The 17,361-nt window shown below is 46.1% G+C and overlaps 1 long non-coding RNA gene across 1 annotated transcript; it reads left to right on the forward strand.

The window, feature by feature from the left end:
• The first annotated feature begins 115 nt into the window (after nt 1-115).
• LOC143273775 (uncharacterized) lies at nt 116-3,189 on the forward strand. The gene is made up of 2 exons (XR_013051951.1): nt 116-386; nt 2,845-3,189. It is a non-coding gene; the product is annotated as an uncharacterized LOC143273775 (long non-coding RNA).
• The last annotated feature ends 14,172 nt before the right edge of the window (nt 3,190-17,361 follow it).

Genomic DNA, 17,361 nt, shown 5'->3' on the forward strand with positions numbered 1-17,361 from the left:
ATGAAGACTCTGTTTTCCATTGCTGCTTGGAGAGACAGTCTAAATGTGTCGGGACACTCCCTGTTACACCCTCCGACAGCAGAGTGGTGAGGGAGGAAAGCGTGGTGGGGTAATAATCCAGGGAAGAGCCTGGAGCAGGAAATCGAGGATCACAAGGCTGACTTGCCGTAGAACTGGGTCAAGGGTCAGCTCTAGCTCCAAGTTACTGAGGCCTGTTCCTGACCTTGATCTCTCCTGCTGCACAAAGCACAGTTCAACACTGCCTGTTTTTCAGCCTGGACAGACACGGAGAAGGTCTGCCAGAAAACACAGAGCCCTGATTTTCCTTCTGTCTGTGAATGTCATGAGGCCAACAGAAGGTTACGGTGAATGAAGCCATGAAATAGGTAGGCGTCATTTAACTGTTCTTAAGTTACTTCTGTTTCTTAGTGTGTGTGTATGTGTGTATGATGTGTCAGAGCGTCCTTTGGGGAAGTCAGAGGACAGCTTTGAGTCACTCCTCTCTTCCTACCATGTGGGTACCAGGGGTTGAATTCAGATTTTTTAAATTAATTTATTATTTTTTTTATTAAGAGATTTTCTATTCATTCTACTTGTCAACCACAGATTCCCCTGTCCTCCCTCCTCCTACCCCCCAGGCCTCCTCCCCAATCTGCCTTTGGACTTAGTTACAAGCACCTTTATACCCACCCATCCCCATCACCACCACCCTCCACCCTCCAAGCCATCTTCCCAGCCCAGTTTTTCAAATCACTGTTATCTTCCTGCACCTGTTTTTCACCTTAGTAAACTTAGTAAAACCAAGGTAGCCAAAACGGGAGCTTCCCAAGTTTCTTTCAGGTTCTAAACGTTTCCCCCAAATAACTTATTCCATGTGGATTTAATTGAACACCAGGGATTGTTGCTTTTATTCTCCAGGAATGAAGAGAGACCCAGGAGATAACTAGTCTGTCTTTTGAAACTCTCTCTGCCTACAGTTGATCACGTGGGAGTAGCAGTAAGCACCAGACCTATCTGGGCCCTTGGTCTTTGCTGCCGCCCTGTCCGTGTGACCTTAGGGAATCTCTGCCCCTCTTTTCTATCGCTCAAAGTGAATGACAACTGTTGCCCAGCAAAGTCTGTGGGAGGTCAGAGCTGGAGGATGTACCGCCTGGCTCGCTGCAGTTTTACTTCCTTTTTGCTGGCTGAGTCACACAAGGTTGCATGTGTTCAGAGGAGGGAATCCCTGAGTTTCTCTAGACAACTACTCTATCAAAGTCTCCCCAAACATCCCAAACCAAATGTCGTCAAACAGCAATCAGAATGGGTGGTTGATTGGTTGGTTACCCAAATTTCTGTATCCCAATCTTTACGAACACAACTCAGGGCCAACTACCCTTGGAAGACCTAAATCTCTCCGAACCACCAGATCATACAGGGTCACACTCCTCGGGAGACACAGTGCTAGGTAACTACAAACAAGAGAGTCTTTCACTGCACTAGGGGACACTTGAGGTCAATGTCATGTCTTTCACTACACTAGGAGATAATTGAGGTCAAGGGTCATGTCTTCTGCTCTGCACCCCACTCTCCCAAATGGTGCCAGAAAAAAAAAATCTCAGAGCTTGACTCACAGAAAGCTTTGAAGGCAATTTGGCCGTGAATGAATGAATTCCTGGAGACTCAGTCATCCAAGAGCAGGAAAGCTGAGCAACTGGCTTAGTCCATGTCATCTTGCATATTTTTTTCAAACTTCATTACCATGCGATTTCTTTATATCTGCCAATAAGTACAAGAAAAAAATGTGTCTTTGGATGTATGTGTGAAATTTAACTCTTACAAAATTCTTTTACTCACCACAGAACTCAAAAGAAATGTACTTCAAGCTCATAGACACAGGGAGCTATTTCCTAGTCATGAACAAGTTATGAGATCTTGGGCAGAAGAAATAACTAGTCTGCCCAGTGGAGCAAATATTTGTAATTTTTTATAGAATTAAATTTCTTAATGGGAAACTTACTTCAGTCGTGAGTTTTGGTAACCATCCCTCATTTAATTGCTTACAGTTAGTAGTCTGGAATAATGATGCAATTCAGTCATCTACTGCGATGCGTGTTCCACAATTAGTTACTTGATGGGAAAATCACACTGCTCAAGTGAGCGTGTGGCAACTCACTGAGATTTTGTAGCTGTCATGAAGAGCACCACATGGCTTCAATTGCTTTGAAAGTTTTTTGAGAGAGCCAGCTCCAGATTCTTACTACAGAACGTTTGTAGGGAGCTTTTCATTGCTATAACAAAACAGCAGAGATAATCAACTTTAAAAAAAAAAGAAGAAACATTTCAGCTCACAGTTTCAGAGGTTTTGTTTTTCCAATCCATGATTAGCTGAAATTGGCCCTGGTGCTTTTGAGCCTGTGGCAAGGCAATAAATACACCACAGCTGGAGTGTGTGGTGGAGGAAGCCACTTACTTCATGGTGGCTAGGTAAAAGAGGAAAGGCCTAAGTGGCAATATCTCCTTAAGGCATGCCCAGCTGGCTTAACTGTCTCCCACGGAGCCACACCCCTTAGAGGTGCTATCACTTTTCAATGGGGACACATGCTGGGACCCAAGCCTTTGACACGTGAGCCTTCAGAAACACGTACGATCCCAACTACAGCAAGCGTCTGGCTCTGCTATCTGCCGCTCCTTTAGTCTGCTTCTCTAATACATGAGACATGGCCGGTGCTGTTTCGGGGCACTGGACACTTAGTAAGTACGTGCCCAAGTGTTGTAGACCGCAGGTTGAAGTCTTTACAGTTATCCAGCCTTCTAAGCCGGAGGGTTGCCCAGTTGCACAGGTTCTGCACCGTGCTTCTCTAGGACACACCATGTGCATGGACCACAGTAGCACGTCCAAGGCCGTACTGACCCGGACTCTACAGGGCACCAGCAGAGCCTCGCTCTCACAGACGACTAGTCGACTTCTCAGCAACTGTGCAGGGCAGCAGGCAACCAGGCATCAGCTCTCCGTTATTCAGCATTCAGCAAAAGCTTCCCCGATGGTGCCACCATCAGTGCCACCAAGCCTAAGGACCTGAGTCTGATCCCTGGGACCCACAGAGTGGACAGAAAGAACTGCCTCCTGCATGTTGTCCTCTGACGTCCACATGAGCATGCTGGCACACGTGAGCCCCATACATCAATAAATCATGTGTTAAGAACCTGCCTGAGAGATAAAGTGCAACATCCATACAACTTGTCTGTCCCTCTGTCAGTTCTCAGATCTGTCCCGTCTCAGAAAGCTGTGCCGAGGGCCCTGGTGGGTCTGGCTACATGCAATTGCTTCTACATAATTATGCCTTGCCCACGGCATCAAACACATTACAGATGGTACTGTGGATCACTGGTCCTTGTTTCTTCAGCTCTCAGATGCTCTGATCAAGGACAGGTTCAAAGCCTCTTCTGTGGAACGGCTCCTGATAGAAACTCCCTCTGGTCTTAGTATCGAGGAGAGCATATCGGAGAGAGCGGTGTTTTTCCTAGACAAGCAGATGGACCTGACTGGGTGTGATCGACGGGCACTATGACTCAGTGGCTGAGCTGCTTTTATGTCTGTACATTGAGCATTGGAAAGCTGGGAGGCACATTAGCTCCACAACAACCTTTAAAAGCTTGCCAAATTGGCTTTATCTATGCCCCGTCTCATTCCTAGCCACATCTGCATTGATTAATGCAACGGATAGGTACCGAGTGCATGCTGTGTGCCAAGTCTGGTTGGAGATACTATCCTGGGTATATGAGGCCCAGGTTCCTCCACAGAAAGCTTACAGCCCAGTGTGGAAATGCACAACAAACCATGAGTTTAGACTTAATACCATCGAACATCGTGATAGTAATAGAATGGAAAATCAACTGGAGAAGAATGGGGTGAGAAGGGGTGTTATAGGGAGAGCTAGAGAGGACTCATGGAGAAGGAACCACTTTAGCAAAGCCTAAAAAAAAGTAAGAATGACTGGACTATGTGGGTCCTGGAAAACACAACAAAATACAACATTCTAGGGAGGTCAGAGTTCTGAGGCAGGAGTGTGCCCAGCATGTCGAAGCATGTTGAAGCAGGAGACTGCTGTGGCTAAAACAGGGTCAGAGATATTAAAGTGAGCCATGGAGCCAGGTGGTGGTGGCTCACGCCTTTAATGCCAGCACTGGGAGGCAGAGCCATGAGGATCTCTGAGTGCAAGGCCAGCCTGGTCTACAGAGTGAGTTCCAGGACAGCTAAGGCTATGCAGAGAAACCCTGTCTTGAAAAACCAAACAAGCAAAGTGAGACATGCCTTTACTTGGAGCCCTGGATGTCCTAAGAGCTATCTGCTGTGGCAGCCGAAAAGTTAGAAGATTTTGAGCAAAGGGACATAACTTTAATCACTCTTGCTCCAGGATCTGGCTCAGTCCGAGTGCTTACTTGGAATGCACCAAGACCTTGGTTAAAACCCCAGAACCACATAAGCCACGTGTGGATGCATACCTGTAATCCCAGCACTCAGGAGGCAGAGGAGTGGGATCAGAAATTCAAGATTGTCCTTGGCTACATAGTAAGTTTGAGGTCAGCCTGGTACATATATCCTATCTCAAAACAAACAAAGGGGAAAGACCACTCCTTAGTAAGTCGAGGAGCCAAAGGTAGAATACAAGCAGGGAGATAAACCCGGAGACGACTGTAGAGCCCAGAGGCTCTCCCTCTGAAGCCAGCTTGCAGCAGGAGGGGGTGAGAAGGCTCCTGGTCTACAATAGGGTTTGTTGGCAGACACTGTGGGACATGGGGAAGCCGGGAAGGGAAGGGAAGGGGGAAAAGACATCAGTTGAAAACTTGGAAGGGAGGGAGGGGCGCAGGAGTGGATCTGGACGTGACAAGTGTGAGGGACTGGTCAGGCCTTCAGCGGAGAGGGAACTTCGGGTCTGAGCAGAAGTGCTGGATGGACAGACGCACTGACGGGCTGTAGAGATAGCACGGAGGGAATGCCCAAGCACAGGCACAGGAGAGACACACTTGGGGGACCCGGACAACTACAAAGCTAGTGTTGTTTCTCTTGAATTAATTGTCTAGGCTGGTACACTCAACTGAATAAACCTCCTTAAACTTTTCCGAGCAAGTTATCTACAGTGGCACCAGTGGAGCATCGCCATTTGACTGTTGAAGAGATGTTGGGTTGGGTTGGGGAGGTGGCTCGGTGGGTAGCCTGTCACACAGCATGAAGATCTGAGTTCGATCCCCAGAGCCCACATAAAAATCCCTGGTGATTGCTGGCCAGCCAGGTTCTACTGAGAGACCCTATTTCAAATAAATAAATAAGTGAGTAAGTAATTAAATAAATAAATGAGTAAGTAAGTAAATAAACAAATAAAGTAGACAGTTCCCCAGGAATGACAACCAGGGTGACCTCTGCTTCACACACGTGCACACACACACACATGCCCCCGCACACACATGTAAAGCACATACACATACATACACTCAAAAGGAAGAGTTGAGCTGCCAACAATGCATCCAGCATTAAAAGCCAGTGAGGACAAGACAAAGCACCCCCCCTTGAGGAACTTGCAAGGGGGAATGACAAGTATTTGCTGTGTAAATAAGCAAGCGACAAAGACAGCTTCAGATAGTCACAGACACAGTGGAGGGCCCAGAGCAGACCAAGCAGTGTCGAGGAGCTCTTGGGGAGTGGTAGCTCCACCGAGGCTGTGCTCACTGAACAGAAACTGAAGCAAGGAGGAGCTGAGATGCTCTCTATGCAGGAAGAGCCCTCGTGCTGGGGGGGCAGCTTGCAAAGGGAGGAGATGGAAGTGACCTTGACACTCAGAGTGAAGGAACCAGGCTGCCTGGGCAAAGTGCTAGGAAGGGAAGGCCAGGGAGGAGAAAGTGGCAGGGTCGTGTTGAGCCTTGGCTGCGTGGAAAGTGTGCTGGCTCTGGCTTTCAGGGCAGCGGGAAGCCGCTGTAGATTTCCCAGCAGGGGAATGTTGCATTTTGTGCTATGGTTTGTACTGTCTGCTGAGCAGAGAAGGGCCTGGAAGGGAGGAAGGGCCAGACCTAGAGGGTGGTTGGGGGCGGGCAGATGATAGAAGGGCACAAGTAGACAAGGGCTCAGGTGTCCTTTGAACTCATGGATGGTGGACTGAGGCGAGGAATAGAGATGTCAAAGATGTCACCTGTGTTCGGGCTTAAGCAACCAGATGACTGTGCTCTCCATGAAACGAGCCAATCAGAGGAAGGGTGGGGAGGGAGGGTTTTGTTTCAAGACTGTTAAGTCTGAAATGACTGTTAATCACTTTACAATTCCATGTGTTCTATCTGTGAAGAAAGTCACGGTGTCTTTGAATGACTATTTGTTGAGTGAGTGGATAGCGGCCGTTTCGGAGGAGGAAGTCCAGAGTTTGGAGAGGGGTGATTCAGGATGATGGCACCAACACTAACACACTGGGAAGTTGTTCCACTGCTGTCTCGATCCATCAGTTGAACCACCGGCAGAGGCCTTGTCCGGACACCACCATCTCTATGCTGCATGAAGAATGTGAGGCTCAGTTCCCCTCCATGGCTTTGCGATGATCAATGTGCCCACTCCCAGGGGCAGATGCGGGGCCAGAACCCATGTCTCTTCACCCACCATCCCACACTAACCTTCTGCCTGGGTGCTACTATCCCCAGAGAGGTCCACTTTAGAAGGGACCGTGTGATATGGAACTGCCTGTTGCCCTTGTGGCCGTGGCAAGGGGTCAGACTGAAGAAGTGAGATTCAAGCTCAGTGTGAAAGAGGCCATGGGGAGGCAAAAAGAAGCCAGCTGACGCTTCTAATCATGCCGGATCAAGTTTTGTCACTCGGCACCACCAAGCCCGTTCCTCGTCCCAGGGAAGAAGCAGCCTCACAGAGGAAGGGTGGGTCAGCCTTTGAGGCAGAGTCCAGCCAGGTGGTGTCCTCTGCTGCAGCTCCTGTCTGGGTGGATTGCATCATGGCGATAAACCGAAGGACAGGGAGGGGAGTGTGTGGTGTCTTTCCAAAGGGTGTGTACTTTCAATGCTCCAGTTTCCAGTCTCTCAATTTCACAACTGGCGTGGGACATTCTCCTAAAAATGTTTTTTTAATTTCTACATCAGAGATAGAAATAGAGATTTCATGTTTACAAGTGTAAGCGGTATTTTAAATAAAACAGCACTATCTAACTTGACTATGAGAAGAATTGTTGACGAGAAGAGGAATGCACAGTAGTTAAGATGTTGTAGCCAGAAGCTAGATTGCCTGCATGTGACTCTTGTCTGGACATTTGCCATTTGTGTGGCCTTGGGGAAGTTTGTGAATCACCCAACACCTGAGTTTATTCATCTATATAATGGAGATAAGGGCAGTACTAGTTAGAGTATTACTGAAGGGTTGTGGGTGTCTTAGTTAGGGTTTCTACTACTGCGATGAAATACCATGACCAAAAGCAAGTTGGGGAGGGAAGGGTTTATTAGGCTTATACTTCGGCATTGCTGTTCATCACTGAAGGAAGTCAGGACAGGAACTCAAACAGGGCAGGATCCTGGAGGCAGGAGCTGATGCAGAGGCCAGGGAGGGGAGCTGCTTACTGGCTTGTTTCCCATGGCTTGCTCAGCCTCCCTTTTTATAGAACTCAGGACCAGCAGCCCAGGCATGGCACCACCCACCATGGGCTGGCCCGGCCCTCCCCCATTGATCACTAATTAAGAAAATGCCTTATAGCTGGGTCTCATGGAGGCATTTCCTGAGCAGAGGCTCCTTCCTCTGATAACTCTAGCTTGTGTCAAGTTGACACACAAAACCAGCCAGTACAATGAGTTTATGTAAAGCAGCTGGAATGTGCGTGTATGGGTACAGGTAAAAGATGGCATCTGCCACGGACTGGCCCATAGGGGGTACCACGACCGTGGGGGGACCAGAGCTTGAGTAGTCAGGAAGGCAAGGATTCGGCGAATGACAGACAGACAACACACTCAGAAGTGGTTTGAATCTGCTGCAACTTTACTTCTGCAAATTAGTAGTTTATATACAGAAAACTATCAAGTCATACAAGGAGCAACAAGAGCTTGGCAATAATTCTATTACATCATCTTTAAAAAACAGTAAGCATATAATTATTAATCGGTGCTAGACATATCCCTTCACTCACAAGAACTTTATGACCCAAAGAGCAGTCTGTGTTTTTTAAACTTAGTACAGTTCCCAGACTTGTGAAGGCTTCTTTGCGGTTGTGGCTGTGTCCTTCATCTTTATCTCAGCCGCTCTCTAGTTTATTACGTATTTTTACTTTTTTGGTTCTCACCCACTTAGCCAATTTGGATGTTGCAGATCCTCCCTAAGTCTTTCTTCAGTTTTTTTTTTTTAATCACATATCTCTTTTAATATAAAACCTTTTTACCTGCTGGAATATGGACTCTTGTACTTTTACTCCTGTAAGAGGAAGGTGTAGCTATGCCCACAGTCAGGACAAATCTTTGTCACCACCAGTCCCACAGCCGCTCAGACCCAACCAAGTAAACACAGAGACTTATATTGCTTACAAACTGTATGGCCGTGGCAGGCTTCTTGCTAACTGTTCTTATAGCTTCAATCAATCCATTTCCACAAATCTATACCCTGCCACGCGGCTCTTGGCTTACCGACAGCTTTTCATGCTGCTTGTCAGGGTGGCGGCTGGCAGTGAGTCCTTCTGCCTTCCTGTTCTTTTATTTCTCCTCTCTGTTAGTCCCGCCTATACTTCCTGGCTAGCCACAGCCAATCAGGTTTTATTTATTGACCAATCACAGCAACTTGACATACAGCACAGCCAAGTGCAGACCATCTCAGACACCTGCACACAGCCCCGTGGTCCTAATCATCCTCTATGCGGACCTGCTGGGTAAAGCCACGAGGAACCCAAGAACGGGCTCCCACAGGACATACAGAACATCCCACAGCATCCAAGAATATGGACTCTTGTACTTTCACGCCTGTAAGGGGAAGGGGTTCTGCTGTAGTCCTTAAGTTTTCCATGCTGAACTTCCTCAACAGAGGGGCCCACCATCTGCCTCCTATGAGATAACGTGCTTTTTTTTTTTTTTTTTGCCATAAATCACTTTAGTTGGGATTCCTAAAGGATTCCTAGTGGGTGAGTATTCATTCCCTAGAAGTGCCTGAACTATTATACTTTCTATTATCTAGCGGCTTGGGGTCTTTAAGGAATAGCTCATTCTGTTATATCTGATTAAGATCCATGTCCAGCTTCCCCCTTCCTCCATAGTTCACAACCCAAGCATTCACTAATTTTGGCTGTGTTTTATAGATTAATTAGAACATTATCAGAAAAAGCAGTTATACAGAACCCATAGCCCAGGGAGCTCATGATCTGTGAAGCACGTCTCCTTCGAGAAGGAGGCATAACACGGGCACTCTGTCAGGGACCTCCAGGGAGCTTAGTCCCGTGGGACACGTATCTCCCGTCTGCTATTATTGACATAATTGTTCATGTCACACGGACGACACTGGAGTTGGTGTGGTAAGCATTGATTCATAATAGTATTATTTTTATAGCTGAATGTCTTGTTAGAAATGCCAAGTCCAAAATTACACACAGAGTTCCTGTTTCACTGGATCTGGAGTAGGACTCAAGAACACGTCAGAAGTGCAAGAGTCTAGGATGCAACAAGATTGGGGTGACGCTTGGATAAACCCTGTCTACAGGGCATCAGTGCAAGGTGAAAAGCATAGGACTTGAAGTAAAAAACAACCTTATCCTTTTGGACATTCATTTACTTTTAATCTTTTATAATTTTATGAAAATATTCATCCTCCAAATCCTCAGATCAAAAGTGTGTGAAAATTCCAACTAAATTTCACCAATAAAAGAAACTCACACGTGTATGCCCAGATCATGACCCAGACACAGTAGAATCCTAGAGGCCCTCTTGGGGCCACTTCTAGTCCCATCCCCTACATGTATAACTACTATCTTGACTTTCATTCAGTTCTCTACTTTGAGGCAAAGTCTTACCGTGTAGCCCAGGCTAGCTTTGAACTTGTGTTGCCTGCCACAGTATCACAAATCCCAGGGGCTGCAAGTGTGTGCCACCTTTCTTGGCTCAATATTGACTTTGGTCTGATGAGTCTTGTCTGTTCTTGAGCTTTGTAGAAATGAGATCATAGAGTATATACTCTTGTATTTGCTTTCTCTACTAAACATTTTGTGTGTGAGGTCCAATCATGGTGGTTCACATAGAATTCTTCTGTGATCACAGCTGTAGAAGATTCCCTCATAAACATATCACAGTTCCTTTGTGCATTCTACCGTTGACAGACATTTGAGCTGGTTCTAGGTTAGGGCTTTTAAATAGTGTTCCTACATACATTTCTGCACATGCATTCATATAGGCACATTTCTATCTTGGATTGACGGGTTAATATTGAACTTCCCACTAGTGAAACCCATTTACACTCCCATGAGAAGTGTTAGAGAATTTCAGTTGCTTCATAGCCTTATCTGGGTATTATCTGTTTGCTTGTCACTCAATGAGTGGGTGGTGGTAGAACACTGGGATTTTTAATGTGCTGTCCTGTCTAGGTCTTTCTGGGCTGCCATAGCAATACATCAGATGTTTATAAACAAGAGCAATTTGTCTCATGGGTCTAGCCATTAGGAGAGGACATCAAGCAGAGTGAGTGTCCTGAGGGCCAGCTTTCTGATTCAAGGACATCTTCCTCTGTTTTCACAGGGGCACAGAGGTTTCTCAAGGATCTGACCCCACAACCTGGCCAGCTTCCCAAAGGGCTAGGTCCTGATCCTATCACTTCCGGAGCAGGGGAATAGGATTTCAATGTGTAAATTCAGGGGAGATATGAACATCACTGGACAGTAAGTTCTCTGGTGACTGGCAGTTGAATATCTTTCCTGTTTTGGTAATTTAGATATTCTTTGTATGAAATATGCCACTGATTCTCAATCTTTTTTAGTCCTGGTATTTTACATCTCACAATCATAGATCACATTTCCCTCTGTTTCTTAGCCATATAGATATCTCTCCTTTACTTTTCTAATTTTTTTATATTCTTTCTTGCTGAAAGTTGGTGACAACATTATGATAGAAAATGAGAAAGAATGAATGGGTACTTCCTTCTTTCTGGGTCGAGCAGACTTCCTCAGCAAGGAGCAAGGGACAGTGTCAGGAGAAACCCCCACATGCTGGATCCCTTCCATAGACACGTCACCTCCGCTGACACCTTCCATACGTGACATTTGTCTGTCATTCTCCAATTGTTCATGTTTATGTGCTTTGTTTCCTGAATACCTGTTGCGGGCTGTCAAGAATATATTATAGAGATTCAGCTGTGTATTAAAGGCAAGCCATTTATTATGAATATTTGGTGCCATCCAGCCTTTAATATTTCAGCTGTCTTCTACTATTGAAATTCTTGCATGCTCAAATATTTCCAAACCTGCTGAACTTCAAGGTTACTTATTACCCCCCTCCCCTTACCTTAAGGGCCTGCAAATGAAGCTCAGATCATCTCCTAGCCGCCTGGAAGCCTAGTGGCTCTCCTGAGCAACTGACTGAGAACAAAAGAGTTTTTTACATATCAAGGTGGAAGGTAGGGTGGAGGAACATTCCTAAGGAGGCAGAGAACCTTGTGGCCAGGGAGAAGAGGACAGGCGTTTTCTGTAGAAACAGGACAGAACGGCATGGCGAGAGAAAAGAGGGGAAGACAGAGGTTCTGTAGAGGGTAAGCAGATCTCGGGTAGAGTTTTCTGAGAGCCAGGAGTAGAGAGTAGTGGAAATGGAGAATGAGGAAATGGAGGACGAAGATGAGGCTGGAAGTATAGAAGTTTAGTCATTAGCAGGACTGTGGGCCAGGGAACTGGACGGAACTGAAGCTATGGAGACAGGATTTCAGACCAGAGAAATAAAGTAGACGGATATAGAGCTTGGTATATCTATATTTATTCTCACCCTGAATGCCTGACAGAGCTATTGCTGTATTGATAGAATTTTATCTTAGAGGAATAAAGTTTACAGACAAGAACATAGTGTATACAGATTTTTTTCCCCTCAGATATCCCATGCCAGACGTGATAATATCCCCGGGACCCCTGGGAATTCAATAAATACTGGTATGTTTCTTAAGGTCAAGAATGCTGCCTTCTCCCTCTGAAATCTTTTTTATCCAAAACCACCTTGTGAGACTGACCTTCCTACGTCATTAATTTTATGCTTTTTAAGTTGGAGGAAGTCCGTGACACTGAAAACTGTGTGCCTGCCATCATTTACCAGCTGTCCCTGTCATCAGGGCTTTGGGTCCAGAGGCTGGGATCAGCGGCATGTTTGAATTCAGAACCCACATATGACTTCATCAAGCTTAAAGAAAACCATGTTTCCCTGGGAAAGGGCAATCATCTATGTATTTACTAGAACAAGTATGGTTTTTGCCTGAGAGCCTAGCAAAAGAAATGAGCTAGAAACAGTCTCCAAATTATTTTCATGGAGTAAGCAAAGTGACTTTCCAACATAAACTCATGAATAAAGTATGAAAGTTTGAAGGCGGGTGTGAAAGCATGCACTCCTGGATCAAAGACCTGGACTTGGAAGGCTAAGGCAGAAGGATCAGTTTGAAGCTAGCCTGGGCTCCCTAGGGAGACTTTGGGGGGGGGTTATTATTTTAACACTCATTTGAAATATATGTATCTTTAGTGAAATCCAGTCACCCGCTCACCCTCGAGTGGCGGGCAGGCCAGGAGCAATGGCTGGACGTTCATTCTTCCTGTAAAAAGTCCACATGGACGGGCACTTTCTCGGAACTGGAATGTAAACTCCTTCAGAGATCTCAGAACTCACACAAGGCTAGGTCATGATGCTTGGAGGGGTTATTTGGGGTTCTCAGTTGCTTAACAAGAATTTCAATATGTCTCCAAGTGCTAGTTTAGGAGTTAAGGAACTAGGTTTCTAGGGTCTGAGAAAGTGGAGTATATTAGTAAGAATCTCTAAACCTAAACTTGTCTAGAAGCAGATTTGGTTTATGCTTCTAGTGTAACTGGGGAAATTCCTGGGAATGAGGTCACTAATCCAGGGGGAATCCTGCTGAGGGTATTCTGGGAGGCACCAAACCTCAGAGGTTGGGGAAATCTGATTACAAACTCAAATTTCTCTTCGTCGTGCGTGTTCTATGTCCTGTGGTTAAGAATCCCAATAAATTCATGCTGCGTCTTTATGGCTCATGGAGTAGAAATCTAAAACCCATGCAGATTGAAAAGAAGGAGGAGGAAAAAGAGGAGATGAAGAAAAAGAAAAGGAAGAAGAATTAGAAGAAAGAGAGAAGAGGAAGAAGGGTAAGAGGAAGAGGAGGAGGAAGAAGAAGAAAAAGAAGAGGAAGAGGAAGAGGAAGAGGAAGAGAAAGAAGAAGAAGAAGAAGAGGAAGAAGAGGAAGAGGAGGAGGAAGAGGAGGAGGAGGAGGAGGAGGAGGAGGAGGAGGAGGAGGAGGAAGACAGCTTGCAACCACTCACAAGATATTCTCACCCCAGAGGAACTTTTGTCAGATCTTGGCTCTGTCCAGCTGTGTCCATCCGGAAGGGAAGAGTGTGGCCAACTGCCTGCTGTGCCAGTCAAATATTTTGTAAAGGTCTGGGCTCTACCACCTGCTGGATTGGGGCTGATCAATTTCTGTGAACTCTATTCTTCATCAGATACACCCAAGATAGAGATACTTACTTCATAGGCAGATTGGCAGTCCAAACAGTGAGCACGAAGATACCTGATAAACAGTGAAGTGATACATGCAGCAGGGCTCACATTCCTTTGTCCTTTTCTTCTGATCCTCAACAGGAGCTCTGCCTTCCTCCCAACCCAGGGAATAACTCCAGGCACTCAGCAAACTTTTTCTTATCTAGGTGAACACAATCTTGAACATAGGAATGGATTCGGTCCTTTAATACACATCTTTGAGTGCCTAGCCCTAAACCATAGCCTGCAGGCTGCATGTGCTCCAGGCTAGCTAGGAATATGACTCAACACACAATTATAAACTTACTTTTAAAATTATGAGACATTACTTTGCATGTGTGTGTGTGTGTGTGTGTGTGTGAACTCAACTGTGCTTCTCTTGTGTGTGAACTTTGTAGATGACAACTTTATATCCCAATATTAAAAGGTTTAACACGCCTAAGTGAATCGATAAACACAGAGGAGGCTGTCTGTCAGAAGTGTGGGGAAGAAGGATGCATTACTGAACCGTGAAGCTCTGAAGAGTGTGGGTCAGGTCTTTCTGAGAATTCCTGTTCACCGTTTCGAAGGCTGGATTCCTCAGGCGTGACTTAGCTTTCTAAGGCCCTCATTAAAAATGTGTCATCTTCCTGTGTGGCCATCACTGTAGTCTCAAGCACCCAGCAGCCAGGCTCCAGGTCAGAAGACCAGCAGCCGCTACCAAGAAAGCAGTGACCAGGTGCAAAGAGAAGTACGGGACAGTACTCGAAGCCATCCAGACTAGATCAACCCGGGGAAGATTCCCCCCATCCCCACCCTGCTAAGCTCACAGCCATGTTTTCTGGAGCAAAACTGAACCGAGTCAAGTTTCATGTACTTCAAAGTCCTTCCTTGTTGGTACATGAAAACACATTCCTGTCCAAACTCACCTAGACTAACCACAGCCAACTTCCTAGCAACTTTTTCATGCCTAGGAATTAATCCTGGCACGAAACACACGTTTCTAGCTCTTAAAAGATGTTGGCTTTTTTTTTTCCCCTCCTGAATTTTTTCCTTCATGTCTCCCCGGCTATTCAATGTCCAGTTGAACCATCCTTGACCAAGCTTACTAAGAACTGTATGGCAACATCACGGCAGTGGTGTTGAAAGTGTGCCACATAAGTCTGGGGTTCACCACAGCCACCACAAGCTCTCTCTTGACTTTATGGAATCATCGACTTTCCTCCTCATCAACGCTGTGATTGACAGATCTACAGAAGATACGGCCAATTTATCTTCTGTAAAGCATAAAAATGCCGTATAAAATTGTATCATCAAGGGCGGCAGGTTGTATCTGCCAATCCCATAGACCTGAGGTCTGTGAGGAAGGCACAGGCCACCGGTTGAGGAGAGAAGCAGAGAATGACAGTGTCTGCTGTGTACAACAGTGATTCCTCTGGTGTATGTAACGACCCAGTCCACTTCAGCCTTTTCCTTTAACGGATCAGCAGCTGGATACTTAGCACATTGTGGATACTGTGTCTACATCCTACAGCCGCTGAGAAGTAATGGGATCTGGAATCCAGTCCTTCAGATTTCCATTTGAGTGTTATTTCAACACCGGCTATTTGTGTGTGGTGCACATGTGCTCTCATTCCCAAGGTTCAGGAGGGGAATGCGTCTGTGAAGGGGAGAGGCTAGTGACCCAGCAAGCTCTGTGTAACGTCTGACACAGCTCGTGCTCATCAGCTGCCCCTACGTTCCCAGGCCAGCTCCAGCTCTCTGCCCTTCTCAGCTGGGCTCCACATCTGGAGAATGAGGGTCCTGCCCACCCATAGAGAGGCCCGGGATCATAGCCTCCTCCTGGTCCTCACCCTGAAGTCACCCCCTTCTCCCTGCCATCATCTTGCCCTCTCGGTTCTTATCTGTCCAGTTTTGGCAGGCTTAAACCTGTGATGGTATGCACAGAATTGCTTGTTTTTTGCTTCCAGAGTGATGTTGACATTGATGGCATTTATTTCTATTTTAAAACACAGTCTTCTTTTCTAAACTGATCTGTTTGGTAGGAAAAGACATTCATGCCTGGTTATGACGAGAAGTGGTTTGTCAACAGATTGTCTTTGGGTTTTAAAGATGTCATAAACCCTGGCTCGGCACGCCTATTTACTACTGCTTTGGGACTAAGACCCAGGAGGTGCCAAGGCTTCGTGCGGGCCAGACTTCCTCCTGGGAGGCTCCATTTCCTCCTTCCATTAAACCAGTTGCTTTCCTTAACTGTGTCGAGTGCTCCTGAAACTCGGAGTACGAGAAGAAAACTTGCTTGTCCAACACTTATTAAGAGACTAATGTTTTGGGCCCTGGATGCAGCACTTAGAAAAAGAGGCCATAAATTAGAAAAAAAGAGCAAGAAAGAGTATATGGGAGGGTTTGGATGGAGGAAAGAGAATGAAAAAAAAATGTTGTAATTACATTATAATCTCAAAAATAAAAATGAAGAGAGACTAGGCTAGAAAGATGGTTCAGTGGTTAGGAATATTGACTGCTCTTCCAGAGGACCCAGGCTTGATTCCCAGTAGCCACATGGCAGCTCACCACAGGGTCTGAAACCACAGTTCGGAGAGATCCAATGCTGTCTTCCAACCTCTATAGATACAGACATGCATGCAGGTGAGACACCCATCCCCATACAATAACAAAAGTATTTTTCCAAAAAAGAATAAATGATACAATGATGTATCTGACTTCAGAAAATACAACTGGACTTCCCCAGAAGCACATACAATGAGCCAGAGGAAGGCCACGCTCAGCCTCAGACCTATGACCCACCCATTTCAATCCTCATCTACACTGACCCTTCCTGAGCGCCTGGGTTGGTTTGTTCTCCACTCCATACACCGCACCAAGTACACAGCCTGGCACCTGGAAAGTGTAGCTAGAGTTTTCCTGCCTTGCCCACAGTCAGGACAAATCTTTGTCACCCGCCAGTCCCACAGCCGCTCAAACCCAACCAAGTAAACACAGAGACTTATATTGCTTACAAACCATATGGCCGTGGCAGGCTTCTTGCTAACTGTTCTTATAGCTTAAATTAATCCATTTCTATAAATCTATACCTTGCCACGTGGCTGGTGGCTTACCGGCGTCTTTACATGTTGCTTGTCCTGGCGGTAGCTGCAGGGTCTCTCTGCCTCAGCCTTCTGCTTCCCAGAATTCTCCTCTCTCTTTGTCCCACCTACTTCCTGCCTAGCCACTGGCCAATCAGTGTTTTATTTATTGACCAATCAGAGCAACAGATTTGACATACAGACCGTCCCCCAGCAGGAAAGGCTTTGGGAGACTAAATAACGGATTTCCTTACAGCCACCCTACAAGGTAGGCACCGTTTGTTTTCCTTTTATCAGAAAAAGAGCAGAGGATGAGAGGAGCCAAGAAACCTGCCACGGCCTCAGAATGAAGAGGACCTGGGGACTGTGTTTCCCAGCCCTGTGCTCGCTGTCCTCTGTAGCTAGGCAGGTCACCTCACCTCTCTGGACTCGCTTCTCTTACTTGTAAATTCAGAGACACAGGCTGGATGATTCCATGATCTGTTCGAACTCCAGTGCCTAAGATGGACCTTGAAACCCATTGTAATCATTATGCCAGCGAGGGCTCCTTTGTTTTTTTTTAAGCATGTATTTCTGTGCAACCATG

This window comes from Peromyscus maniculatus, chromosome 6 (genome assembly GCF_049852395.1).
Source record: "Peromyscus maniculatus bairdii isolate BWxNUB_F1_BW_parent chromosome 6, HU_Pman_BW_mat_3.1, whole genome shotgun sequence".
Taxonomy (NCBI): Eukaryota; Metazoa; Chordata; class Mammalia; order Rodentia; family Cricetidae; genus Peromyscus; species Peromyscus maniculatus.